General features: G+C 44.5%; 2 protein-coding genes across 8 annotated transcripts in view; one reads left to right on the top strand and one right to left on the bottom strand.

Moving 5' to 3' along the window:
* SNRK (SNF related kinase) overlaps positions 1 to 2,539 on the bottom strand; it is a 37,848-nt gene extending 35,309 nt beyond the window's left edge. The window contains exon 1 of one of the 2 annotated variants that reach the window (XM_042888457.1): positions 2,493 to 2,539. The gene's annotated coding sequence lies outside the window, so the exon portion shown is untranslated. Of the gene's footprint in view, positions 1 to 2,020; positions 2,064 to 2,492 lie in introns of those variants that run through there. The other variant, XM_042888458.1, reaches the window with a different exon arrangement.
* A 394-nt stretch (positions 2,540 to 2,933) lies between these two features.
* POMGNT2 (protein O-linked mannose N-acetylglucosaminyltransferase 2 (beta 1,4-)) overlaps positions 2,934 to 26,989 on the top strand; it is an 86,620-nt gene continuing 62,564 nt past the window's right edge. For 3 of the 6 annotated variants that reach the window (XR_006181740.1, XR_006181739.1, XM_042888091.1), the window contains exons 1-2: positions 2,934 to 3,095; positions 19,250 to 19,389. The gene's annotated coding sequence lies outside the window, so the exon portion shown is untranslated. Of the gene's footprint in view, positions 3,096 to 9,502; positions 10,513 to 19,249; positions 19,390 to 19,600; positions 20,061 to 24,806; positions 25,246 to 26,989 lie in introns of those variants that run through there. The other 3 variants (XR_006181741.1, XR_006181742.1, XR_006181743.1) reach the window with 3 other exon arrangements.

Raw genomic sequence — 26,989 nt, 5'->3', positions numbered from 1 at the left:
ACTACTGAGTAGAAACGAATAGAAGCTCATCAAGTTTTAAAGTGTTTTAGCACATTTTTGAAAGTAGGAAAAAAAAAAAAAAAAAAACAAGAAAAAAGACTGTATTATTTTGTGCTAGCTACACCAGGATACCGTGCCCTTGAAAGCAGGACAGGCAGCAAAGCAAGACAAAGGCACTGAGTTCGGCATTATAGCTAGTAGGATATAAAGGGCAGCAATACGCTGAAGGTGCAGATCTGCAAAATGACTCAAATATGAGACTGAAAGTACAGAAGTAGGACCTTAGAAGAGACCAGGTTGGTCAGAAGAGTGCATGAGGAAAATGACTACTGCAAGCAGACAGGTATCTGCAAAGCCTTGTTCACATGCACAGTCTTAACATGCTATTTAAAATAATCGTAAGGCAGACAGACTATGCATCCACAGCACAACAGGGAACAGTGACTGTGACACTCCACCCACACCATATGGGAACATTAGTTCTTGCAGCAAGACAATTCAAGGAACATCGGTAACCCGTACAGAAATTTTGGTACCTAAAAAACACACGAGCAAAGGCAACCTGTTCCTCCTTGCTTCACATTTACTAAGACAGTTTATCCCTAAATTTAAGATGCAATTTCCCCTTCTTGTTCTTGTTAGAACCCTCATATGTGGGCCACAAAATTCACTCAAGACAGTCAGACGATCGCCCTGCCTTAAAAGATGCCTTGCTTACCAAGCACTTGCCCAGCATTCAGGTTAACTTCTCTTCCCAGTCACCTGGAGCACTGCACCACCACTCTACTCCTTTCATGGCCATTTAGAATAGTCAAGAAAAAAGTGAGATAAGACCGGACTTTCCTCCCCTTACCTTCTGCTGTTGAGTTCCCAAATTTGGATTTTTCAGACACCAAGTTAAAGGACAGGTACTAATCTATTCAAATTAACCTTTCAACATTTCACAAGGTAAAACCTAACTGCATTAGTTAGCAATGACCATTAATTCTTCTAAGCTTGTTTCATGTTCCTTCTTTCCAAGCAATTGTACCAAAACAATTATCACCTGAATTCCCACTTTCTGTGATGTGCTTACAGCTACTTAAAAAAAGAAACACTCATTAACCCAGTTCTTAATGGTGCATGCCTTGCAAAAGCTGCCTAATTCTAGCATAACCATCATTTGCTCGTAAACACTTTCATATAGATTTCATTTTGCTGAGATTCATTAACTGGTCCATCCCCAGAGCCAGGAGATCTAAGTATATTCAGAATAAACAACTCCAAAGAGCAGCCTATATGACTAAGTAGTGACTGCACTACAGAGGGCAGGAGTAAGCAGATTTGCTTGCAATTCATTCATGCTGGATGGCTCTAAGTCACACAATACAATTCAGCTGTTCCAGGAACTGCAATGGTACCACTGAGGAAACCACTTCTTTGCATATCTGCTCATAACCAGCACTTGAAAGCAAGGTGATCGGCAAAAAACAGTCCATGCATAAGCAAAAGCCCAGAGCTGTTGTTTGCTTGTTTGTTTGTTTTTAATTTCTATATCCCCTTCTAAGGATTTCTCCACCAAGAACAGGTGTTCTAGCATCACTTCCCAATAAAAATACCTAAGGCAAAAATAGGTCACATTTGTCTCCAACCATCCTCAGGCCAACGCTAGCTTTTCCCTAGCGGATGTCCTCCAATACTTCATTCAGCCAACTTATAAAGACAAACATACCACACGCAGCTGTCCTTTAGCTATCCCTGAGCCTTTAAATCGACCGCAAACATCTGCAGAAGTACACTGAACGAGCGGAGCTCCAGCTAGCTCGATGTCCACAGGGCACCTAGCAGACAGCACAGAGATCTCTCCGGGACTCACCTACTTAGCCAACCGATTCGCACAGCACCCCAAGGCGGCACACGCAATGCAATAGGTGCACCGACAAAAGCAATAGGAGCACGGAGGAGGAACATGGGACGCTCGCGCCTTCGTTCTCGCGCTCCGGCTCCTGGCACAAGACGCCGGCTCGCTTTCCGCACAAACCTGTTGGCTTCGCACCCGGTTCCGAGAGGCAAGACGCACCGTCATTCCCCAAACACCCCGCGACCGGACGGGCTCTCGAACCGGATGGCTTTCCAGTTCGTTATTTCCCCCCCGCGAGCCACAGAAAATGCCAGGCGGTGCCGGCAGGGCGGCGGAGGGGCAAACCGCGCCGTTCTCCGCGCGGTGACCCCGCGGGCTCGGGCAGGGCGCAGCGCGGCGGGGACGGAGGGCGCAGCGCGGCGGGGGACATCGGGCCGAGCGCACGGCCCCGCGACAACGGCCCTCCCCCTCCGGCCCCCTTCCCGCGGCCCCGCCGCACCGACGACCTTCGGGGCCCCGCCGCCCGTCTTCGGGGCCCGGGCCGCCACGGGAGCGGCGACAAGGCGGAGGGAGAGGACGAAAGGGACCCGCTGCACCCCGCCGGGCCGGCCCCGTCCCCGCGGCCCCACCCGAGAGCGGCCCGGCAACTTACGGCGTCTCCTCGGGCCGCCGCGCCCCGCGCCGCCCTCCGCATGGGCAGCGCCCGCCGCGACCGCCCGCGGGAACGGGGAGCGCGGCGAGACGAGAGATAAAGGCTCGGAGACGGCGGCGGGGAGCTCGGCCGGGCCGCGGGGATCGGGGAGGGCAGCCGCGGTAACTCGCGCCCCGCGCCGGATGACGGACGCTTGGCAGGGCCCCGCCGCTGCGGCGGCTTCCAGACGCGACTGACAACAACGGCCGCGGCTCGCGGAAAGCTGGAGAGGCGGGGGGGCGAGGATGGGGGCGGGGCCAACGGACACCCGCGCGAGCCCGAGAAGGCGGGAGCACCGCGCCTGCGCTGAAGGGAGGCGGCGCGATTGGCGTCACGGCGGCCCAATGGCGGGAGGGCGGGCGCGTCGGGCGGGGTGAGGCCGCCTGAGGAGAAAGCGGGGCGGGAGCGAGCGGCTCGGCGTGCGCGGCTGACGGCTCCCGGGGCCGGCTTGTTCGCTCTCGTATCGGGCTGTCGTTTCTAAACACGGGTAGTGGAAATGGCCGCAAGAAGAAGGGAACCTGATGACTACCGTGAGAAGGCTGAGGAGAAAGTGAAGCCCACGAGGTCAGCGCCCCTCAGCTGCCCCGTGCCGTCGAAGGGCCGGAGCGCTAGGTGGTGGGGTTGGGATACAAGCACGGGTAGTGAGGGGAACGGGAAGCACGAGGAAATAGGCCGGGGTGCGGCTGTGCACGTATTTCAGAGGGCAGCACGTGCTCGTTTAGTGCGGTGCAGCTCCCACATGCTAAAGGTTGTGAGCAAAGCCGTCGCTCAGTATCGGGGATAAGCTAAGAATTTCTTCCAGAGATCACGGAAAGAAACTCTTTGCATAGCCAGGAAAGGGAAAGGATTTAAAGTGATACATGTCAAAGTCAGCTTTTCTCAGATAGAAAATGCGTAAGGTATGTCGAGTGACAGAATACAGAACTTTATTATACTGAAGCCCAGTTTTAAGCAAATGTCTGGTGAATGCCGTTCTGTTTTCCTCATGCTTTGACAAAACTCAGCGATCGCCCTTTCGTGAATAGCCCGTGCTATGCTGCACAGCTGGGGCTATTGAACTGACCTTGATTGCTGGGTTTGCAACACACATCTGATGTAAGAGATGACAGCGGCCAGCCTGCTGTCTCTGACTACCTGACCACCCCTGATTTCTCAGGTCTTCATTTGTAAAGGTGTGCAAAATGCATCACTGGGATTTCTGAGCCTGCTACATCCAGATGGAGCCAAATGTCTCCCATTCTGTAAAAATTAAGCCTAGATTATTTATTTCACTTTCTAGTTTAAAAGAGCTATAATTTCACTTGTTTTTCTGTATGCTTCACTTGCATCTTGGAGAAAGCAGAATCTTAGAAAGACTGTATTAAAGTTATCATGATTCTTCAGTTCAGTGCTACTAACTCTCCCTTTGCAAAATTTTTGGACTAAAAGGCTGCTTTTATTCTTTATTATTTCTTAGAAATCACGTTATCCATTGAGTTGAAACATGAAGTATCACACTTAGATTTACTCAGGTTCTAAACCACTCAGTGCCTTTGTGCATTTGCTTACAGTGGTGAGCGGGTGAGTGGAAAAGGATACACTCAAAAGAGAAAAGTGAATATTCTTGCCCTTGATGTTGTTAATGTGAGTTACTGTACTTTGAGTCACTACTGTATAACACGAAAGTTCTTTTACTCAAAGGGATGAGTCTTTGTAGTTATGCATATGTGAGTCTAAAAAGAATGAGAAGGTCAAGGCTGTATGCAACACTTAAGGGGAGATGACAGGGACTGGAAGGAGTCTAGCACTTGCAGTAGGCTGGAATTCAGCACTTGATAGTTTGCTGTTTTTCCAGCCAGTTTTATTTCTGTCTACATTACATTGCATGCTTCTGGGATGAGACCAATATAATTCCCCCACCAGGCTAACATAAATTTGCCATCACATACGTGGTCATTTGCACTGGGCTTTGACTTCAGGGGCAGCTTTGTTTTGGTTTTGTGAGGGTTTTTTTGCGGTGAAAATTTAATGTGAAAGCTACATGCCTGTGAAGTCAGACAAGCTGCAGCTAGGGGAGGTCAGCAGCATAGCTCTGATTTTGGTTGGCCTCAACTGGTTTACCTCACAATAAGAGTACAGTGCCTTGTCTCCACATTGGTTTTAAGAGATAGTAATATGCGTTAGTTAAGCCACAGCAAAAACGCAGCTCATCCATCAGTCATAGCCTGTGTGTATTCGTCTAGGCAAGATGACAGCAATGGCCTTGAGTTGGTTGCTGAGAGGTTGCTCATGGTGTGTATGTGTCCAAATCAGACCAGACGACATTCCTTTTTGCTAAATTCAGCCTTCTACTGTAGACAGAAAATGGTAGACAGTATTTGTTTTTACAGGAGTCTTACTGGCTCACATTAGAGATTGCAAATGAGACTTTGGACCAGTCTTCGTCTGTCTGTCTGTTCTCCCTACTAACTCCTTACAAACTGGTCAAATCTAAAGAGGTAGATCTCTACAGAATTACCTGTTTTCTTAAGTGCCATAAAACTAGGGCTAGGTACTAGAGAGTAACCCTACCTGTACTCCCTGAAAGCAAACGCTGCAGTGTGAGCTCACCCTTTATTAGTCATAGGAGAACCCGCATGGATGAGAGTGGCTTTTTCCCCTCAGGGTGGAAAAAGCTTCAGTCAAAATTCACACTTCATTAGACACTGGATAATCTGAGTGTGAGGCTCAAATCCATAGGCCTCATTAATTCCCTTTCATTATTAAATTATTAAGAGTTTCCCTGACAAAGCAGAACAAAGCAGCTGCCTTTGGACAGATATAGGAGAGTACAATTTATACTGAAAGTTATGGAGGACATTCAGCTATTACATTTCTTAATAGTCTCCATGCTTACATCTGAAAGTTTAGTACATTTCTATCATCAGAGTAGCAAACTCAGGTTTCTGAGGTGAAGTAGAAACTGCTATAGACATCCAAAGGAATCACATACAGTCTATTTTCTGAGATCAGAGCTCAGCTAGAGTTGCGATCTGCAAGGACCTCAAGGACAGGAAGACAAGCTTCTGCCACAGCTTCCGTAGTTAAAGACTGAAAAAGGAAAATGTGGGCCAGTTCCTGAATGAGGCAAACGATCTAGTAACAGTGGAAACAGGTATTGCTGTGATACTCAAAGCCAGCTTTGCCTCAGTCTTGCTGGCAGTCTCCTATGTCTATGTGCTTTGGATTCAAGGAAAACAGCCAGGAATAAACGAGGATCAAATCAGTGATTACATCAGAGAGCTCAATGCATAAACATCTATAGGATTGATTGAGTTGTGTCTGGGGATGCTGAGGGAGCTGCCTGATGTCCCTGCTGGTCTGTGTTTATCTTCGAAATGTCATGGAAACTAAGGGAGGTCCCCAGAGACTGTAGAAAGGCAGATGTACTCATCTTGAAAAAAAGCCAAAGGGAAACCATTGACTGGTCAGCTTCACTACAGCCCGTGTGATCCTCCTGGGACACATATGTGGGCACAGCAAGGAATAACCAGCATTCCTTTGCCAAAGCTGAATCTTGTCTCACCAACCTGATCGCCTTTTATAATAAAATGAGTGTGGACAAGGGGAGAGCAGTTGATATAATTTACCTTAACTTTATGAAGGCTTTTGGCACCATCTCCCACAGTCTTGTCTCCAGATTGAAATACTATGATCTGGACAGATGGATAACCATGTGTCAAAGAACTGGTCACATAATGGCATCAGGTGACAGTGACTAAGGGGCTGTGCTCTATCTGGAGGCTAATAGCAAGCAGAGTACCATAATGTTCTATCCTGAGACCTGCCCTGTTTCATGTCCTTGTCCTAGAGATGACAGAGTGCCCTCTCATAGAGTTTGCAGAGAACAGCAGCTTGTTGGGATCAGTCAATGCAGTCAAGCTGCCATTCAGAAGGTCTTAAAGTGGAGAAACAGGATGACAGGAACTTTGTGAAATTAAGACAGGACAGAAGGTACCTGGGACAGACAGACACCTTGCAGGCTGCTGAGGTGGGGAGCAGATCTGCAAAATGGGGGTCCCAAGTGTGGTTGGGTAAACCCAAGCCAGAAGGCTCCAGGCAGTGGTGGTGGCCAGCAACACTCAGGGCTGTGCCAGCAGAATGGCCAGAAGATCAAAGGAAGTGATTACCATCCTCTGCTCAGCCCTTAGACTGCTTCTGGAATACAGGTCTTTACAAAAGTCTCTCCTCCATCCGGGAAGGGGAGTGGAATTCAAATGCCCAAACAGCAATTCCCACCAGAGCCGAGGACTATTAGAGTTGCTGTCCACGTTGAAGGAAGCACATACTGTATCCCTTCATGTGTTGCTTTTTAGCAAGGCAGCCAAACCAGCTGGTGACACATAAAGTAGAGGCAACAATGCAGGAGACAGGGCAGGCAGTCCTTGTACGGAGAGCAAACTTGGGATGCAACACTATCTGACTTACCCCAGGCAAGGGCAACAAAAATACCAGACTCTGAGTTCTGGTTGGCATAGAAGTAGTGTAGAAACTTTGCTGTTCCCTTGATACCTTTGTCCCACGTCTAGCTCTTGTGAGTTGACGACACAGCTCACAAGCTCCCACTTCACTCAGAAAGGAACAGGATGTTCAAAGAAAATCAAGCATAGGAATTGCGAATGAAGTCAGTTGTGAGGTGGCCTCACAGTGCCTCAGTTGGAAAGGATAAAAAGCTATGAGTCTGCAAGGGAAGGTAGAAACAAGGTCTGTAGACATGCCATTAGTGTTTTAGGTGATAAACTGATTAAACACAGTAGAGTTAGGAGTGGTTCTAAGGTTGGTGATTTGCATTCCTTTTCACTTGTGGTTTTGGGCTTGGCCCAAGTTATTTAGGAATTCCCAGTAACTCTTCCAGGAGAGCTGGAGTGAGAAAATGTGAGTCAGTCCCAGAAGAAAAGTGTCCTCAGCGCTGATGTGTAACTTCATAGTAATCATGAGTTTGACTCAAGAGAGAGGGAAAGGTGAGGCTGCAATATGGAGCATGGTGCTAAGTTTCTTCGTGCAGGTGTCATGCTGGCTGGTGAAGACTTCATATGAACCAAATACTGAAAATCTCCCATCCGCCTTGCCAGGGCAGAAGAATAAAGAATGCAGCATTGGCCTTGGAGGACCTAGGGAAGGCAGGTCCTAGAAAAATTGTCCTTAGGCTTCTGAAGAACAAATCTATGTCTGAAAACAAAAGGCAGAAAGGATTCTTTTAATTGCTTTATTAAGCATGGGTTTTGAATGGTAGGAAGTACATGAAAGCAGTCTTATGAATGCTGCCATAAGGAAAAGGTACACAAGTGATTTGTGTTAAAATCAGAATTCTGATCAGCTGACAAATTACTCAACTCCAACATTTGCTACAGAAGTGGTAAGTGCTAATGGCTAGAATGTGACCTATATTCCACAGTGCCACATCAGTAGATGTCAAAAGACCAAAGAGTGTTTAAATGCCATTTTAGAGTTATCCTTGTTACTTATTTTAAGTCTGATGTAATACACATTACCTACTAAGGGATCCTTAGGAATACACATTCCTGGTTAAACTGCAACAGTTCTTTCCTTGCACTTAGAAGAACAACCAATCACATACAGTGTCCTGTGAAAAATAACACAATTTAACGTGGGGACCTATAGCTTAAGACCTGTAAAAATGCTTCTCAACAGAGTAATGTCACAGATTTAAAAATAAGCCAATTCTTGGAAGGAAAGCTTGAGAATTGCACCTTTGAGAGCAATTGTAGTCATGGAACAGCAGTAATCATGTTTTACACAGCAAGATGTGTTTCCATGGAGTAACTGAAGTTCACCTGAAAGGCCAGTGGTGCCATTTTCACAAGTGCAACATCTTCATTTTTAAATGAAACATTTCAAAAATTCATGTCCACGATTTTGGGCTTGTTGGTTGTTGCTTTTTTTGCAGGGAGGGTGAAGTGTTCTGATGAATGCTATGTTCACCTTCACATCTGTTTGTAGTGCACAGTGACCTCTGCTAGTGCAGTAAAAGCAAATGGTTACAGCAGCGTGATTGAATTCATCCCATGGACTGAAGAGGGAAAGGCAGCACAGCTCTCCAGTGTTAACAAACTTTTCACACATTCCAAAGAATTAGCAGCTCCAGCCCTGGTCTGTGCTTCCCTACAAGCGCTGTGGAAATTGTATCCACCTACAGCTCAACTTCAGTCTGGCCTGTGTCTCAAATCTCAGGAGATGGTCCTTCTACTTTGTTGGGTGGTTTTTTTTCTGCTCAGTCTTCTGTACTCAGTCTTGTTTATGTAGACTGAGAAGAACGGTATGCATTTAATTTATCAGATTTCTGATTTACAGAGTTGCTAGCAAGTGTATAGAATTTCTTGATTCAGGCTGGAAAGAAAAGAAAAGCAGTGTTTTTATAATGGCTTTTGCTGAGTAGGTGTGCAAGAAATTGAGGTCTCTCTGAGAGATTAAGAAAGGAAAACCATTTTCACAGCAAATGTATCTTAGAAAAAAAGGAAAGAGGAAATAGAAATGTGACTAAAGAAACCTCGAGTTTAAAAGATCTGTCATGTAATACAACAGCTGGAAACAGACAATGCAAAATATCTGTGTTCATACAATGCACAGTTATTTGAACAACCAAGAGGTTTGCTGTGTTTTAGATGATCTCCATGCTGTTACTGGCAGCTTGGATAAGTTCTTTAACATTCTTACTGTTTAAAAAAGAGAAGCACACAAAACGGAGCCACATTTTTTCAAAATCTCCAGGTTTAACTTGAACTGAAAGGCAAACCCCCAAACATAATTGAATGCAGAACTTTAAATTCCATCTCCATGTTTAGACAATGACATTCTCTTGCTCAACAACATTTGTTGTCCATTTACAACTAGAGGATTAGAAAAGAAATAGGATGTTGTGGTTCCTAATTAGAACATTTGTTTGAAAGAGTTGTCTTCAAGATAAATGCACGGATTTCTCTGTGTTCTTGCAGAAACAATTTTATAGCTGGAATGGATTTGTTGCTGACATCTCTGAAACAATGTTGACATCTTCTTGAAGTTGTACCCAGCCTTTTCCTGCAAACAATCCTGCAGAGAATCAAAAGAAACCAGATTATTTGGGGTCTGAAACAGAGCAAGTTGTATCAAGAAGCCACTGTTCTGGTTATTCTCTGTTCCAGAGAAAAACTACAATTAGCCTTTCTTTAGACTCAAACCAGGGGAATGTCTGAGATTTCAACTCCCTTCTCTCCATCAGTCAGAAGATTGGAAACTCAAGTTAAAAAAGAGCCCTTTAATTTTAGGTTTGAATTTTGTTTCTCTCTGTTTGATAGCTGCCTGCAAAGCAGTGTTTGTGCCATCGCACTACAACCGCATTCATTCTAGAAATGTTTTAGAAAATGATCGAGACTTTATTTAATAGTACTGTAATGTATAAGTGAGCCTATATTACTCGTAGTGAATATGTGCTTTGCTGTGTTGTATCCTCATGTCAGTGTAACCCTATTATTATAAATCAAACCGAGGATTTGACAGACTACTTCAGGCACATGTTGCTCACTGCTCCCATTGTTCGCTCTCACATCCACAGCGTGCTGTCTGTAAAGGGAACAAACCCCAACAGATTATTTTGCTTCATTTAGCAGCTGGGTGCATCCTGCTGTAACATCAAAGATGTTTTACCTTCTTTGTTTTTACTAATGAACTTACCATCTTATGCAGTATCTCTGAAATTAAAGTAAATTGTTAGAAATGTATTTAAAACACTTACAATTCACTAATATGTAAGCTCTTTAGAAACAACTCTGCAATCTTATCTGCAGGAATCAAATGCTCTCCTTAAGAGGTACATTCCTCATCTGTTGCTTGAACTAAGAAGGGGTGGGGACATTTCTCAACTAATCACCCATTTAGAATGTTTCCAGTTGGAATCACACCTGATGGTTTAATTCTGCTGAGTATAATTATGGTAAAGTATATATCATAACGAAACAAAAATAAAGCAAACCTAAATGTAAGCCGTTTTGACTGGTAATGCATTCTTTCCTATCTTTTCTTTCACATATCCATAAGCTGTAATTGGAACTCAGCTTGGAAGAAGTTTCTTGAGGATGCCATTTTCTCACCATTTGCTTTAAATTACTCATTGAATAGTTTAGTATTTTACTGCTTGTTTTAAAATTACTGACCTGTTTGTTTTATTGCATCCCAAGAAAACACAAGCATGTACATGTAATAAAACTGTTATGATACTTGTTTTTGCACTTTGCATGCTAGATGACGAGGCAAGCAATTATGTTAATCTAGCTGCTCAATGCATTTATGACTTGTGCTGGAGTCAAAGCCACACCTGTCTGCCCTATCTCTAACAAGAAATGGGAGTTTAGGAACAGCAGTTCTTCTGAAGTATGGGTAAAACTTCACTAGAGTTCATACCTGGCAGATTCTTTCCACTCCAAACACCCCACTCCCCAGATATTTGATCTTTAGGATATCTGATCTACAGGTCACAGGGAAGGACTCACTGCTGAGTCATGGAGAGTTTTGAATGCTGTTACGACAGCTTTGCAGTCTTTGAGAGATCCAGGATCTTATTCCAATAATAGAATTTCGGGGAAAGGTGGCTAGTAAGAAGTTCAGTCGTGTCACACCTCATGTAATTTCGTGGGAAAATCCACTGTTCTGTCCTTTCTCAAAGGTCTTCATTTCTTGTGGGAAGAGAGAAAGGATCAGCAAAGATTTGGGAATCATGCTGCCAAGGAGAGCAAATGTTATGGTTGTCTTTTCTTTATATTCTGTATGAAGACAGGTAGAGAGAGCTAGGATTGTTCAACACAGAGAAGGGAAGGCTCCAAGGAGACTTTATAGCAGTGTTCAGTACCTAAAGAGGCCTACAAGAAAGCTGGGGAGACTCTCCATCAGGGATTGTAGTGGTAGGACAAGAGGTAATGGCTTTAAACTGAAAAAGAGTAGATTTAGGTTAGATATAAGGAAGAAATTCTTATGACTATGAGAAGCTGAAACAGGTTGCCCAAGAGAAGCCGTGGATGCCCCATCTCTGGAAGCGTGCAAGGCCCTGTGTTGGATGGGGCCCTGGGCAGCCTGATCTAGTGGGAGATGTCTCTGCCCAGAGCAGGGAGTTGGAACTGGGGGGTTTTTAAGGTCCCTTCCAAGTTGATCCATTCTGTGATTCTACTGGTTCAGAGCAAACCCACTTTAGGATGGGGCTTGGAGGTGCTGCAATACAGAAAAAGAGCAAGTTTTGAGAGAGCTGGTAGACAGGTGACCTTGGCTCAGAGGAGTCAGGACAAGCATTGGGTCTGTAGGTATCTTCCATTACAAGCATCTTGGAAGTACAGTCTTGCCTTAATGCCCAGTTTCCTCTGGATTGAAATCCACATAAATCTGCCTGCTCAGTGCCTAACACTGGCAGACACAGATGCCTCTGTGCTCAGAGCTCTGCTCAGACTCCTGAAATAATTACTCAGAAGCTTTGGGGTGCCAGCCAATGGGAAACTGCAGGCATGGGGATTAGGTGGAATTTAGGCCAGCAGAATCTGGGACTAAGATCAATACTTAGATTAATTGAAAGTATTATTCAGCCCTCTCCCTCATTTTGGATCAACCAGCAATCGGTCTTTTCTTTCTCCTAGAATGTTCTCTGTGAACATTCATGCATCTGGGAACAAATGTATCCCAATGTATCCCTCCTTTAGACTTTTCACAATTGCTCCTACCAGCTGCTCTCAGAACTGCATTCCGTCTAGCAGCCATGTTCAGAGTGCGGCGTAGTGGCTGTCAGCTGGCCAAGCCTGCACATGCTTTGGAGCTCATCTCCAGTTTCCCAGGGAACCTCTCCTGGGTCCTCTCGAAACGTTCCAAGACACCCAGGAGACATTTCATTAGTGCCACTGTTCATGGCTTAGTACATCCCGAAGTAATCAGCACATCAAAGGTGCATTTGCATTTTTTATTCTTCAGTTTCTAAAGCAGTAAAATGAATTGCTGGCCATACAAAGCTGATTGTACTTACAGCAGTAAAACTCAAGAGCCTTCCTCTGAAGCCTTGAAACTGTCCCTTATTCATCTCATCTACGCAGCCAGTGTTGGGCTCGCGCCTGGTACTGCTGATATCCATCTTATTATGTTGATCGGCAGGCCACTGTTCACCCAACAGCTACCTATGCTCCAATTTATCTGTCCACTACCACTCAGGACTTGTTATTCTCCAAAGATCCAGGTCTCTCTCCCTGCCCATGCTCCTAATGTCATCCTGCAACCATAACAGCTCGTCTACTACTTTCCCCCAGCAAGCTGAACTTTCTCCAAGGAGTCATTACTGTATACACAGTATCTTTACTCAAGAATAGGCTATTTATTTCTTTGAAGAAAACGAAGGATAAAAAAAAGCATTGGATATTGGTTTAAATTTTCTTGGTAAGCTTTTCCTTCAAAACAGAATATTTACCAAAGAGCAAATACTGCTGGGAAAAGCAAAGGTTTAATTAGAATGTTTTCAGTCAGTCTTCATATGCATTCATTCATCTGTCTCTAGAGACTCTGGGACCCCTGTCACAGATGTAGGCTTGATATGCACCTTATCTTGTCTTCTCTACACACACTGGTCACAGATGTCTGAATACTACATTTTCCATGGCAGGCTGAGGCTTTAATGCTTTCCCCTGGAGGAGAGATAAGAGCCAGAACATGTGTAGAATGCATTACCTTTTCATTTGCAATCAGTGATGTGTAAAGTTTCTAAAAGTTGTCAACACTCTTGTGATATATTCTATCTCCATTAGAGAGAGGGAGCGGGCAGGGATACATAGTCAGATGATTTTTTTGGTGAAGAACCTCTCTTACCAGCCCAGGACCATCCTCTATCACATCTGTCTCCTGTAACGAAATACATGGCCTTATCGTTTTTCAGTCTTATTCTTCTTTCTTATCATTCATATTTAATGTATTTCTACCTTCTGTTTTGTAGCTGCTTACATTTTATTGATTCTCAGGAACAGTTTACAAGTCAGTGATTTATTATCTTTCACTTCTATTTGTGCTGACAGAGAACATCCCCATTTTTCAGCTTGAAATTTAATGTGAGGTAAAAATATTTCTGGCTGAAAATGTGAGGCGCACATTTAAGCCGTGCTAAATGTTATTACATGGATTTTTAGAAAAAAAGAGAAGAAAATTCATGGTTAAGGATGACACCTCATTTTCTGCTCATGAAATATTACGTACTACTACATACATAGCATAGACAGTGTATTAGCCATCACTGGTCTGAGGGCTGTGCAATGTCTGATAAGAGAGATCATCAAGGATTCAGGCCAGGCTTTTGAAACTTAGGTGCCAGAAAGTGGGCATCCATGATTTTTGAGGGATGAACTGAAGATCCTCTGAACTTAAAACTATGGTACAGCAGGACCCGTCCACGGAAATAAAATTGTAATTTCACGCAAACCAGCAACTCAGAATGTCCCTTACATGGGGTGTAACACTGTGTCACCTCTCAAGTGTAGGTGCTGAGGAGTATGAGCAAAGGGCAGAGGCAGGAGTGACATGGGGGAGACAGGGACCAGCCACATATGGCCGCTGCCATTTATCTCACTCTCTACAACTCCCTGAAAGGAGGTTGTAGTGAGGAGGGGATTGGCCACTTCTCCCAGGTAACAGCGACAGGACAAGAGGGAATGACCTTAAGTTGTGCCAGAGGAAGTTCAGGCTGTATATTAGGGAAATTTTCTTCTGCAAAAGAGCAGTGATGCAGTGGCACAGGCTGCCCAGGGAGGTGGTGCAGTCACCGTCCCTGGAGGTGCTCAGGAACCGTGTGGATGTGGCACTGAGGGACGTGGTCAGTGGGCATGGTGGGGTGGGTTGGGGGTTGGACTAGGTGATATTAGGAAGCTTTTCCAACCTTAATGGTTCTGTGATTCTGTCCTGCTCTTTGCTCCTCTCTCCTTTGTATGTGAGATTTTTGCGGATAGGATAGAAAAAATTTACCTTGCAGCTGAACTGACACAGCAAGATAGACTTAGGGCTGCATCTCCAGTCAGCCTGGGAGGTGCAGGCTGCTACCTAAAAAGCGTTTTTCTAGGAGCAGCAATTTTACAGGATCAGCTGTTGGTTTCAGTGTGAACAGCTTGCACGGGATTTACTTACCGCATCCCTTTTCTACTGTCAAAGAAAAAAACAGAGCACAGATTGGAGCTCAAAGCCAGGGAAGAATGCTTTCAAAGAGAAGCTCTTAGCGTTTGCACTGCTCGAGGCAGTTTGGGGGCTGTGGGGAGGGGATGTTGATGTGCAGGACAGGCTGCCAGTCTCTTGTTTTCCCAGGGTTTTGGAAAGGATGGGCGTAGACCTAACAGCATCCCCATTGTGTTTTGAAGGACTTTTAATAATGGGACTGAAATTTGATCCTGTGATCTACAGATGCTTGTGGTGTGCCTCCCACCAGGACCTCAGCCCTGGGCTCACTGCAGTAGGCCTGCAGTCTTCATAGGTACTCCAAGCCCCTGCACGTTGCACTACTTGCATTTTCCTCATCCCCTCTCTCATGCTCCTCCTTGGCTGCTGGCTGTCTGCACCGGAGGAAGTGAGAGTTTGTATAGAAATCCTATGATCCAAGTCTACAGCTGATGCCTTCAGGCTGCTCAGTAGCTTAGGCAAAATCCTTCCCTGAGCTGCAGGCTGGATGCTGCAGGCTTGCTTGCTCACCTTGCCAGTGGCAGAAACAAGGAAGCGGGTTTGGGGAGTATTCCTAAACAGATCCACACTTGAATCTGCTGAAGTGGAACTTCCTACTGCCAGGGTCAGAGTCAAAATAGTAGGCATTTCTGATGATCTTAGGTATGGCAAAGGAAATATATCCTATCAGAACCAAACAAACCAAATTTCACCATCAAGAGGCAGCTATACATATTTCCCCACTTGAACTTTCTCAACACTTGACAGTGCTTGTTAGGGTTAAGTCAAAGGTCCTGAGCACACGGGGTGGTGAGGCACTGGCACACGTTGCCCAGAGAAGTAATGGATGCCCTGTCCCCGGAGACATTCAAGGTCAGGCTGGACAAGGCTCTGAGTAACCTGATGGAGCTGTAGGTGTCCCTGTTCACTGCAGGGGAATTGGACTGGATGGCCTTTAAAGGTCCCTTCTACCCCAAAGAGTTCTATGATTCCTCTCACAGTGCTCCCTGCAGGGTTTTTCTCGGTCCTTTCTCCAGCTGGTTCTCACTCTGCTTCTTCTTCCTATCAAGTTCTCCTGTGCCTCTGTAAATCTCTCTAAGTCCTTTGAGCTTTGCAGTATCTAAATTCCGAGGTTAATACCTAATCTCTGTGTCTTCCTTGTAGTGAAAGTCTCCTCTTCCAAACGTCTTCCTTGCAAACCAACTGTGCAGGGCTGGTTTTCCTCCCTCTCACTGCACTGTCATCCAACTTCGTGACTACTTCAAAGGAAGCAAGTCTATGGGTGGATAAACTGTCACTGCACCTGACCCAGAAATCTTAAAATACTTTGCTACTCTAAATAGGACCCATGTACCCATTTGTTCAGGACAGCAGGAAAATGTGGATGTTTGAGTTAGATGGGAAAAAAAGAAAGAAAAAAAAAAGAAAAAGAGATAAGACTCCTTAGAACGCCTCTGGAAGGACAAAAAGAAGAAAAAAATAAAGACACTGAAAGACACTGCTCCTCTGTTTTGTATGAGGGCACAATTCACTCTACATGCAGATAAAAGACAACACTGCTTCCTACTTCCCATTGCTGTTCTGCACTGCCAGGTTAATTGTTGTCATTGTATTCCCCACAAGAGAAGCTTTGGCAGTGGTGCCAAATAAACCAGATTAGTGTTCAGGGGCATTTGCTGGAAGTGATGCCAAATCCATTCTTGATCCTAATTATATGAAATATGCTCCAATAATTTTCCACAAGGTGAATAAAAATAATGCCAGAACTGCCGCTTTCACTGAAGCTCAATTAGGAGGCATTCACTAATCCCAAGGCATGTCGTAGCCTCTTCTGTGCAATTATATTCCCCTTTTTAGAAATTGATGTTTACCTAGAGAAGATGAGTATCCTAATTCCTGGCACCAAAATGAGAGTGATATCAGGAGAGAGAGAAAAACATAGATAAGACCTGGCCCGTATCCCAAAGTTAGGCAGGCTGACCTTTGGCTTCAGTTTCCACAGAAAAGCTATTGTTTCTTTGCAGTTCCAAGCTGTTAAAATATGAAATATGCACCTGAATACAACTCATTCCTGAATCTAAAAGAGGAAAGAAGAAGACACTTAGAAAATAAAGTCAGATTAAACCAATTATGTATGCTTTGCTGGTTGTGGAACATTTCCCGTAGTGTACAATACTATGTTCTGCAATGAATTTCTGATATCATAATGACTGATTTGCAGCAACTGACAAATGAAGAAATATGTTTCAATCATTCACAATGAGCAGTTGTAAATTTGGAGTTTTGTTTAAACTATTGAAACTTCATTGTAAGATTGAGGAGCAGCCTGCTACCATATAAGCATAATGAGATGTGCTTTGATTGCATATGAAAAAAATAATTCCTTTACAGCTGGAGCTGGAAGAGGATGGACAAACACATTTAGCAAAACACTGTAACAACAAATTATGTTGATGGTCTATAGTTGGCATATGGAAGGTGTTATCTTGCAGGATGCTCAAAGCACAGAACAGGTTTTTTTTTCCTATCACAATAAAACTTAAGCTTTCCCAGTTTTAAGAATATGCGACTTTCCCCTTCTTTCTTAATGCCTTTTGCTTTTGAGGCAAGTCACACAACAATGTTAGTATTTGGGAAATGGGCCTGACTTCATTTACTCTCTTTCCCATTTTTGAAGTTTCTTCCACCTCCAGAACTGCTGGGGAGATCGGATTTATTGGTTGTCTGACCTGTTGGCTAGCTCACAGCCTAATCTTCAGGATCATGTACTGCTCAGTATGTGATAGAGCGAAACCTGACTCTTAAAGAAACAACAAAATTGTTCCAATGAGTTAGAAGGTTCATGGTGAGAGCATTTGTATGCTCACTGAGCTCTCTTCAGCTGCCAGGAGTGATCTCCAAACTTCAGCTGCTGGTCACACCATCTCCATAGCTCCATCCTCCCCAGTGGGAAAACAATGTGGATTGATTAAGGAAAAAACAGATCCACTTCCTTCTTGTCTCCATGTATGCTGGGTTCTGGTGCACTTGCCCAACCCCACCACTCCAGCAGGGTTTGGGAAGCAGATGACACACAATAAGTTGCGCCCATTCAAGCTGATGCACTTGTACAGGCTATTGTTTTTCCATTGGCAAAAGTCCCAAGGAGATTTCTATCAGTTGTTGCTTATCAGGAGTAGAGAGAGAAAATGGTTGCTTCCCTGCTGTGAGACTGGTCCCTAAATCCAGCATGAGACAGCCTTATAAATGCGCTGCAGAGGTTTACAGCCGTGGCATCTCCTAATGTTAAAGGTGCCAAGGCTTTCTGGGCTGCTGCTGTTGAGTGGTGTGCTGTGTGTTGTTCCACTGACCTCCTAATGCAAACCAGTACCCTATTTCCAGGAGCCAGAGATCTGCAGAGCTGCCAGCAAATGGGCAAAGATGAAGAGGTGATAATAGAGGGTTTAAAAAGTCTCCTGAGGGAAGCCTGAAGGAGATGCACAGAAAAGCACGAGCAGGTGGGAATGGGCTGGACTGGCTCTGTATCAAGGGGGGCAGCTCGTGCAGCAAATGTGCCTTGAACTGTCTGTTTGCCATTCTTGCCACGGGTGGACTCGTAAGCAGAACAGCAACAGGCTGAGGAAAGCCATTTTTCAGCAAGGGTTGGGGCCTGGAGAGCATTTATGTTCAGTTAGTTTTTAATGAGCTGTTTTAGAACTACATAAAATCTAGCTGTGTCTCTGTGTTTCCTCAGATTTCTCACAAAATGATAACTGGAATGTGGAAGATGGAGGATATTTATAATCTACGGGCTGAGCCTGAGGAATCAATACTGGCTCTTGAGGGAAATATGCGTTTCAGGGAGGAAGCTGAGAGAGTGACGATTGGGGAGAGGTTGTGGGATCCATGGGCTGTACCTCACTTCTGTTCAGGGGTTCGTGATATTCACTGCTGCAACCCCTGATTACATTCCTATTTGTGATCCCAGCCCATGGTTTACCTATATGGATAAAGGGCATCAGCATACAGAAAAAGGCCGGTGGTGGAAAACAGGTCTACGGCAATCCAGCCTTGAAGATAGGTCCGTGGCAACCTAGCAGCAAGCCTCCACCAGGGCTGCATACATTGAGAAATGCTCACCATGGGTTAAATCTTACATCCCATCAATATTCTGCTTATTGAGTTAGTGGTAGGAAAGCTGTTCCTGGTATCAGAAATAATACATGCATAAAAAGCAGTATCAGTATGCAGCACAGTGATATTAGTGGAGCTGGCCAAGCAGCGTTGTTGTGTGCCTCTGCAATCTGCATGATGCAACTTGCCCACGTTAAACTCCCTGCAGGCTATGCTAGAATCGGGGTGAGAAAATGTATGCAGGCATGAGGCGAAGCAGTTGCAGTAAGCATGTCTTCCACTGGAGCAAACACAGCTGATTAATAGGGCTGTAAAATGACCTGGGACAAGCTGGCTGCCGTCTCTTCCCATTGCCAGGAATGAACACTTTCTAGTTGTTGAGATGAAGTGTGTATGTCAATTAATTATCTTTTTTTTTTTTTTTTTTTTTTTTCCAGCTAATTGTAACTGTGACATACCTTTCCCTAAAGAAATTATTGCACAATACAACCAGAACTCAAACTGGATGTGTCACTGCTGAGAGCATACCTGACTGCATTTGCAATTTCTACTAACCAAGTGTCCCACGCTTCTTCAGGTAATGAACAAAAGGGGTAATTTGAGATAGACATCTGTTCCCAGACCTCACTGATTGGCATTCAGTTTTGTTCTTATTTTGTCAAGTTTGCTTAGTGTGATGCTGATGGTTTTGTTAGCCAGTGACCTCAGTGAAGCTTGAAGCAACCTGGATGTTTGCATGGACTGTGCATTTTCATTGTGATGGGAACTAATGGAGGCTATCTTCACAGAGACTTCTGTGGTCACTGGTTGTGATTAACACACTCCTAATGAGCAGCTCTTGCAGTCCCACTAGAGAAATTGCCTGCCAAGTGTAAGCCTCTTTCCAGATTGCTATCACCGTATTCATTTTCCCATCCAGAAAACAGCACTCTGTTTCTCTCTTCAACAGATGAAGCCTTAGATTGGGTCTTCTATCATATAAATGCATCACAATTCATTTCGGTGAGGACACTTCCTCCCTGAAACATTTTGAGCTGCAAATGCACTCCATGGGCCAAAAATCACACTCTTCTATTGTGCTGCATCCTGGAAATGTGTGGTGCTAGAATTCAGCTTTCTATTTACCTGGACGCCCATCTAGAGGGTGGGAGCAAATAACTAATAGTCCAACATTCCTTGCAGGACACCTGCTGGAAATAACATTTACCTTCACACTCCTTTGTAATAAACAGCAGAAATTGTTGAAAGAATATTAAAGCCTGAAGCACTCTTGGTTTGGTTGTTGCTGTTTCAAACTATTTTTGAACCTCTGCTAACCTTGGAAGACTTCTCAGAGGAACAATTGCTTAAATTAGAATATCTAATTCACATGAAATATTGGGAAAGAAGAGGAAGGGTTATATTAGCTGTTTCATTAGCGCTCATTCCTAGGGTCTGTATCCCAGCCCGCAGCAGAAATGTCAAGAGGAGCAGCTGCTGCAGCACACAAGCCAGCAGAATACTTCCATCTCTGAGCAAGGCAAGGGGGGGATGGAGAAAGCTGAGCAAATTGCATAAGGCACAAGTATTGCAAAGCAGCAGGGAAGGGTTATATGTCAGCAGAGATTGAGCTGAGTCCTTTATCTGTCCATTTCCAGAGATTTAGCACTGTTTTATTTAGGAAATTTGGAGACCTTTAATAGTGCCAATGGGCCATTTGTTTGGGGTTTAGAGTGGTCCCAGAAGCATGTGCTGCCCACCTCGGCCCCATTTAATGCATGTCATTGGCTCAACATTTTCTTGAGTGAGAATTGCAACTGCTCTCTTTTTACTGGGTGACAAACAAGCAAACTTCTCACCCTACTATGCTGCTCAGTGCTACCAAATGACTCCTGCCAGCACAAAAGTAGAGCAAACTAACAGCAAAGAGCAAGGACAACAGTCTTCCGTGTGGCGTTTCTTAGCTCTGGTCTCACAGCCTTTCCCTTGCTAGGTGAGCCATCAGCAGTGTTATTAGGATTTATTCTTCTGTCATATATTTCTGTGGCTGCATGAAGACAGAATCCAGATCTTCCTGGGAACTGTTTCGCCTTGTATTTCTTCAAATATTGCTTAACAGTAACACATTGTACTCATAAAGTATGTGAAAGGGCTGGGTTGTTGCTATGCCTTGTTAGTCAATGTCAGCATGTTGGACCGGTGTCTCACTGTAAAGCTGTCATGGTAAAATGCCAAGTTTTGGAAAAAAATACTAAGAAAAAAAACTGGCACTTAAAAAAGTATGCAAAATACATAGCAAATTGTTGTGTGTGCTCACTGTCAGTACATACTTTATTCCATTCCATGGTCCTTCCTCCAGACTTGTAGCATTCACTAATAAAACACCTCAACAGTGAAGAAAGCAAGTTAGTATATGGCTTTGGGTGTTTTCACACGTGACTGAGCTGCTGCTTTTTGACCAAGCCCAGTCATGGATGACATCTTAAGGCCAGCTTAAGAGGTGACCACCTGTAGCTCCCTGCTATTCCCCATGTCTCTATCCAGTGTCATCAGCTTGCTGGGCAGATTGTCTGAGTATTTCCTACCCCCTTAAGGCCATTCAGTGTAGCTAGTCCCTTTTTGAGAAAAGAGCTTGGCAAACTTTTGCCCAAGCAGCATGGGCTCAAGGAGAGAGGCTGCAGCAGAGCTGGGGCTGCTGGTTCTAGTTCATGGTGACTTGCTCAAAATCAGATGATCTTGCTCATTATTTTTAATTTCCTATTAGCTCTTGAAGTACTGTCTAGGTATACTGACCCCTATCCATTCTGTCCTTTTGGAGCTGCCGGGAGAACATTACCCATTCTATCGTGCAAGAGCAACATCTAGTAGAAACTCTGCAATTTAAAGAGTGAATTTGCTTGGACTAAGAATTTCTTATCACGATTCAGACTTGTGCTGTGCCATATCCAACATTGCAGCAAGTCTTCATTGCAGCATGTTACTATTGCTCTGTGTAAAGTCCTGGTGATTCATCATTGGGTGAATGTAGAAATGCTTTTATTTTTTATCTAAATAGGGGACAGTTGTGATATATTGTCTCTGACCAATAAATGAATTGCTTTCTGTTCAGTACGAATATAGAAGTGGGAGGGACAGCTGGGTCCTTCAACTGTGGTTCCACACAGTTTCTGGCAATCAAGTGGCAGACATTTATGGGCCAGGAAGGTCTATAGGGCATTCATTTTCCCTGTCCATTATCTGTCTTTTGTACAGATTAAATTGTTTGTTACTGTAACATGACCACCTAAATAGATATGAAGGCTTGGAGATGACAATCAGTTAGCCTGACTTTTTCATAATGCTTGTCCTAGTGTTTGTTCCTGCGGTGGAGGAAATTAATCTATCCTATTAGTACTGTCTAAGAAAGCTAGAGTTCAGATCAGTCCATTTGCAGTCCTTATTAAATAAGGACCCCTGCTGGTGTTTATTAGATAAATGAAGGACCATAGTGAAGTTCCTTGTTACTTAAATGAAACACCATGTTTAGCAAAGCTGTTAAATCACAGCTGAAGGCAGACATCTTGATGAATAAATCAGCATTCATGAATAAATAATTGACAAGAGTGCTAAAATCGGATTCTTGTCTTCATGCTTTCTCTGTCCTTGGCCAAAAATTGAGACAGCATGTGTCAGCTGCAGTGGTGGCCCTTCTGGCAGAGCCACTTAAGGTCAGGTTTCCAAAGGTGTGGATGGGATTCTAGTAGGACCAACAGAGGCATCTCGGTCTGTGAGGGGCTCCAACGCCTTTGTTTCAATGGTTCTGGTGAGTTAGGGAGCTGGAATGAGCTGTACATTTTCCACAGGACATCCAAGAGCATGAATCAGCACCGCTGTGGGACACATTTGCACTTTGATCTAATAGTTAAAGGCTCAGCATCCCATTACCACTGCCAGGCAGCCACCTTCCCCTGTAATCCTGCTGGTTATTCACACCAGTGGAGCTTCACCAGCCAGCCACTTCCCCAGACAATTATTTCCCACTTTGCATTATGAACCCCAAGTGGATTATGAGTCTGGCAACAAGTAAATGAAAAGTTTTAAGGAGGACGCTTGTTGAGGACTCTATGTGGCTTAGGGAGCGTGGTGTCTGTGTCCTGGCTGAGAGAGGGGAGGAATGGCTTCCAGTTCTAACTTCTCACAGAGCTGACTCTGGGTTTTTGCCTCCTGCCTAAGAGCTGCCTAGGACCCATAAGAACGATTCCAGAATGCTATCTTATTTTGCTAAATATTTGAAATACCTGTGGTTACAGGGAAGTGCCAATTCTGAAATCTTCCACTTTAATAATACAAGTGGTTTTCAGATGCTAAGGATAAAGATGCAGCTGCTCCAAGAGCCCTGAGTGCTGGTATTCCTAAGAACTGCAGCCAGGCCCTTACAATGCACTTGTGTCTCAAAGCCACAGCAAAGGGCTGGAGCCAGTGCCACCCGGGAATCAAAGGCTGCCATTCGTGTCTGTGCAGAGCAGGCAGGCAGAGCCTTGGCAGTGCCCACTGTATCAAAACAGGGCTCAGATGGGACTAAAGTGGTGCCAAGCTCTTGTTACTGTTGCTGGGTTTTCCTCCCACTAACTTCACGAAGGGCTTTCATACACATCAGCACTGTTTGCTGCATGTGAAAGACCAGCACAACATGCAAACATTGCACAGAGACAGCTATTTGCTAAGAAACAATAGGATTCCCCATTTTAATTCCCACTTTTTCTGTGCTGAAAACAGTGGTATTTCACACTTATCAGAGTGCTGGTGGCAGTGAGAAGGCTATTAGCTTGCTATAGAGAAAGAGCACGCAGAAATTTGGGAATCGTTTCTTTTGTGCATGTTGACACAAATACAGGAGGAGAACTTCAGGGGGAGCACTGTGAAAGGAGCAAGTGCACAGCATCAGCATCATGAAGAAGAGCTGCAGCTGCATGCAGTTTGTAAAGAAATTTCTAAAAAGGCAGCATGAGGGTGAGACAGGGAGCTAGGAATTGGGATGTTGAACTGCCTGGCAAAGCTGGCCATGACCATGCTCTCCTCCGGTCTCCTTTTCATAACTGTTGCAGCAGAACTTCCTGACAGCTTCTGACTGCACTAACAAATCATGTCAAGTGGCTCTGTTTCATTTTGGGTGGAAAGCACCTCTCTGGGATAGAACCTGTTATTTGGTAGCTACAGCATGTATCTAGGGCATGCATATTTGTACTTTTTTAGAAGAGGAAATTATGCCTGGGATTCCCGTGTTGCGGAGGAGCTTCTTGCTGTACAACTATTGGGGTGGGTAACAGAGTAGAAGTAATTCATTTTACCTAACTCCAGCAATAGAAAAGCTGCATCCAACCACATTAGCAGCATCAACACATGGGCAGTGGATCACTTCTGACCTTGCTCTCCCATCAGAGAAGTACCTAAATACTGGGGCTGGGGCATCTGCGTAGGAATTTTGGTGGTGTAGATGCTGTGTGGTGAGCCCGTGGGCCAACACATTAATGTCTTCTTTTATATATAATCTCAGCCATGGATTTGCTTTAGATGGCACTAAAATACATGATCACGAGAGACCACTGGAAGACATTTGACTTTACCTGGCTCTGTTTCTGAGTGATGCTAAAGCCAGCTTCAGGAGTGCCAGAGCCTGTTACTTTAGAGATCTATGCCAGTGGTACGAGGCTCATTGGGATTTATATAGACCTTCTTCAACCTTGAGAAGCAAGGTTTACTGAAGACATCTTGTGGAGTCTGTGCTATCTACGGATGCTCCGTTTAGCTTTCAAAGAGTTTCCAGTTCACTTTTTCTCTTGGGCATCTCAGCAGGAAATGCTGTTCTTTTGAAGTTGCATATTAGACTTCTTACCACCTACTTCAGTTGTTCCAAGATTTTAAAATTGTGATGTATATTTTTCCTTCCTCTATTTATTATCCTGCTGGGTTTTTTTTTTGGTTTTTTTTTTTTTTTTTTCACACCGCCTTGGTGATACCTGCATCTCTTCCCTACAGATCAGATGTTGTAGACTCCTCCATGCCAAATTTCAAAGGTGTGAAGAACTCTAACAAAGCTGAAGAAGCCCAACACTAAAGATACATTCACATTTTTGCTGTCGTACTGAAAAATGTGGGTATGTTGCAGTGGAGTCCCAGAGGAAGACTGTGCTCGTCCAAGAAATTTTGCAGGAAATTCTATTGTTCTCTGCAAACTTAGAAAGGGAGAAAAACCTCACTCATTAATGTGCATACCACCCTGACTCCTTAGTGACTGGTAAGGGCAGATAACAAAGCTACAGGCTGGTGTTTGTTTAATGTGAAGGTAGGCTAAAGTGGGATTGGAGTTGGCCTTAATCAGATATTCAGGGACTGAAGAGCTCAAGGAGCACCGGGTGTTGTGCACAGCAGGTAACACATTTTGCTGAAGCAGTCTCTCTGTCCGAAGTAGTTTCTGGAGCACACATCCACAGCTGATGACTCAATCTGCTATAGGAAGCCTATCGCTGCTTTGGTTTTTGCTTGAAATGTTTAAAAAATGTTTTTGATTTTTTTTTATACATATTCTAACATTTTAGCATTTTCTAGTCAAAACTTTGCTTTTCTAAAACATTTCTAAGGCTTTTTTTCCAAGATTTCCATTGACTGCAGTAGGCTTTGGCACAGGCTCTAACTGTACAAAACCTAGGACTATAAATATAGATTCCCAAGGACTTGACTGGAGGGAGTGACAGATGTATAGCTTGACTCTGAGAATCTGCCAGGGCAACGTTTTCCAGAAGCAAAAATGAGAATCATCTGTGTTAAATTTATCCATGCTTGGACTTCTTTGGTACGTGCAGGAAGAAATCGCAAGGGAGCGGATGACTTTTAATCTGCAAGTAGTGTAAAGTTTGCATGCTGCCTTTGCAGTGATACTGTTTATTAAATTCCTTGGGTAAATTTTACCTCTGCTGTACAGTATATAAAACATTTTCACAAGGTAGATCAATAGCATATGGTGAGTAGTTCAGTCAGTGCCTGCACAAAGCATTGCCGTATGCTCTTATGACACAGTTTGAGCTCAGGTCCATATGGCCACTCTTGTTTCTGACAGTATGTGCTCCCGGAGGACCTGATCCAACCCCCTGGAATGGAAGGAGAAGCCCCTTCAATGGCTTTGGAATCAGGCTTGAATGTATTGATCTTCCACTGACACTGAGCAACCCACCAGAAACCTTGTTGCTCTCAGGATATAGGACTTTTTTGTCTACTCTGGCTAATGGTTTGATAGCAGGGCTGTCTTCTTCCTCCATTCCTGGTGACCTTTGGTACTGGAAGTGCAGTTTGGATGTAAGCAGAGTGTTCTGCTTGGCCCTGCCACAGCAGGTACGGAAACACGAGTTTGGAGGGAAATCCTGATTAAGATCTTCAAAGCATTTCCTTTCTTCAACTCAGTCCTTCACAATGCAAATGCCGCAAGCCAAAAAACATGATTTACTGTTTAAATCATTAGTGGAGGTGTTGGGCACAGAAAGGAATTTCTCATTTTTGATGAATGAGGGAGTATGCTCTGTGTTGGTCTCACTGGCTCGTTCCCTTTCTCTCAGCACCCACTCGCTTCCAGGATAGATCACAGGGGCAGCAGGAACTTGGCTTGGCCCAGCACTGGTGCTCTGGTGTTGGGGTTGGGCAGAAGTGAGCACGGAGGTCTTGTGTCCATGTTTCATGGCAATAAGCATGGAGGCCTTTTGTCCGTTTCACTGCAGTGAACACCGAGGCCTTGTGTTGTTGTTTCACAGCAGTGAGCACTGAGGCCTTGTTCTCTGTCACCACTCCTTCCATTGCCTTCTGGTTGATGGGAGGAGGCTCTGGACGGACAGTCCCACAGGGCTTTGAAGATGAAAAGGCCTGGTGCTGGCTGACTAAACCATAGGGGCTGACACATCTTTGCAAAAACTTCCTGCCAAGCAAGGTAAAGCAAATACCTGTTCAAAGAACCCAAGCTGAATTCTCTCCTCCCCAACCCCAGATCAGCTCCATCCTCCCACAGGCTGCAAACAGCACTGGGGCCATTGGGAGCAGGAAGGTCATCCCTCGGGGACTGCTGCCATATGGCTCGTATCAGAGCATCCCTCAAGCAGCTGGGCCTGCCATTGCTGAAGCTGGAGACAGAGCAAAGTGGGACAAGGATGCCTTGTTGGGTCATGCTGGGCAGGCTT

Source organism: Lagopus leucura, unplaced genomic scaffold (genome assembly GCF_019238085.1).
Source record: "Lagopus leucura isolate 7727_CA_CO unplaced genomic scaffold, USGS_WTPT01 Super-Scaffold_100157, whole genome shotgun sequence".
Taxonomy (NCBI): domain Eukaryota; kingdom Metazoa; phylum Chordata; class Aves; order Galliformes; family Phasianidae; genus Lagopus; species Lagopus leucura.
The sequence above is the reverse complement of the archived record's forward strand: the minus strand, read 5'-3'. Positions and strand labels throughout refer to the sequence as shown.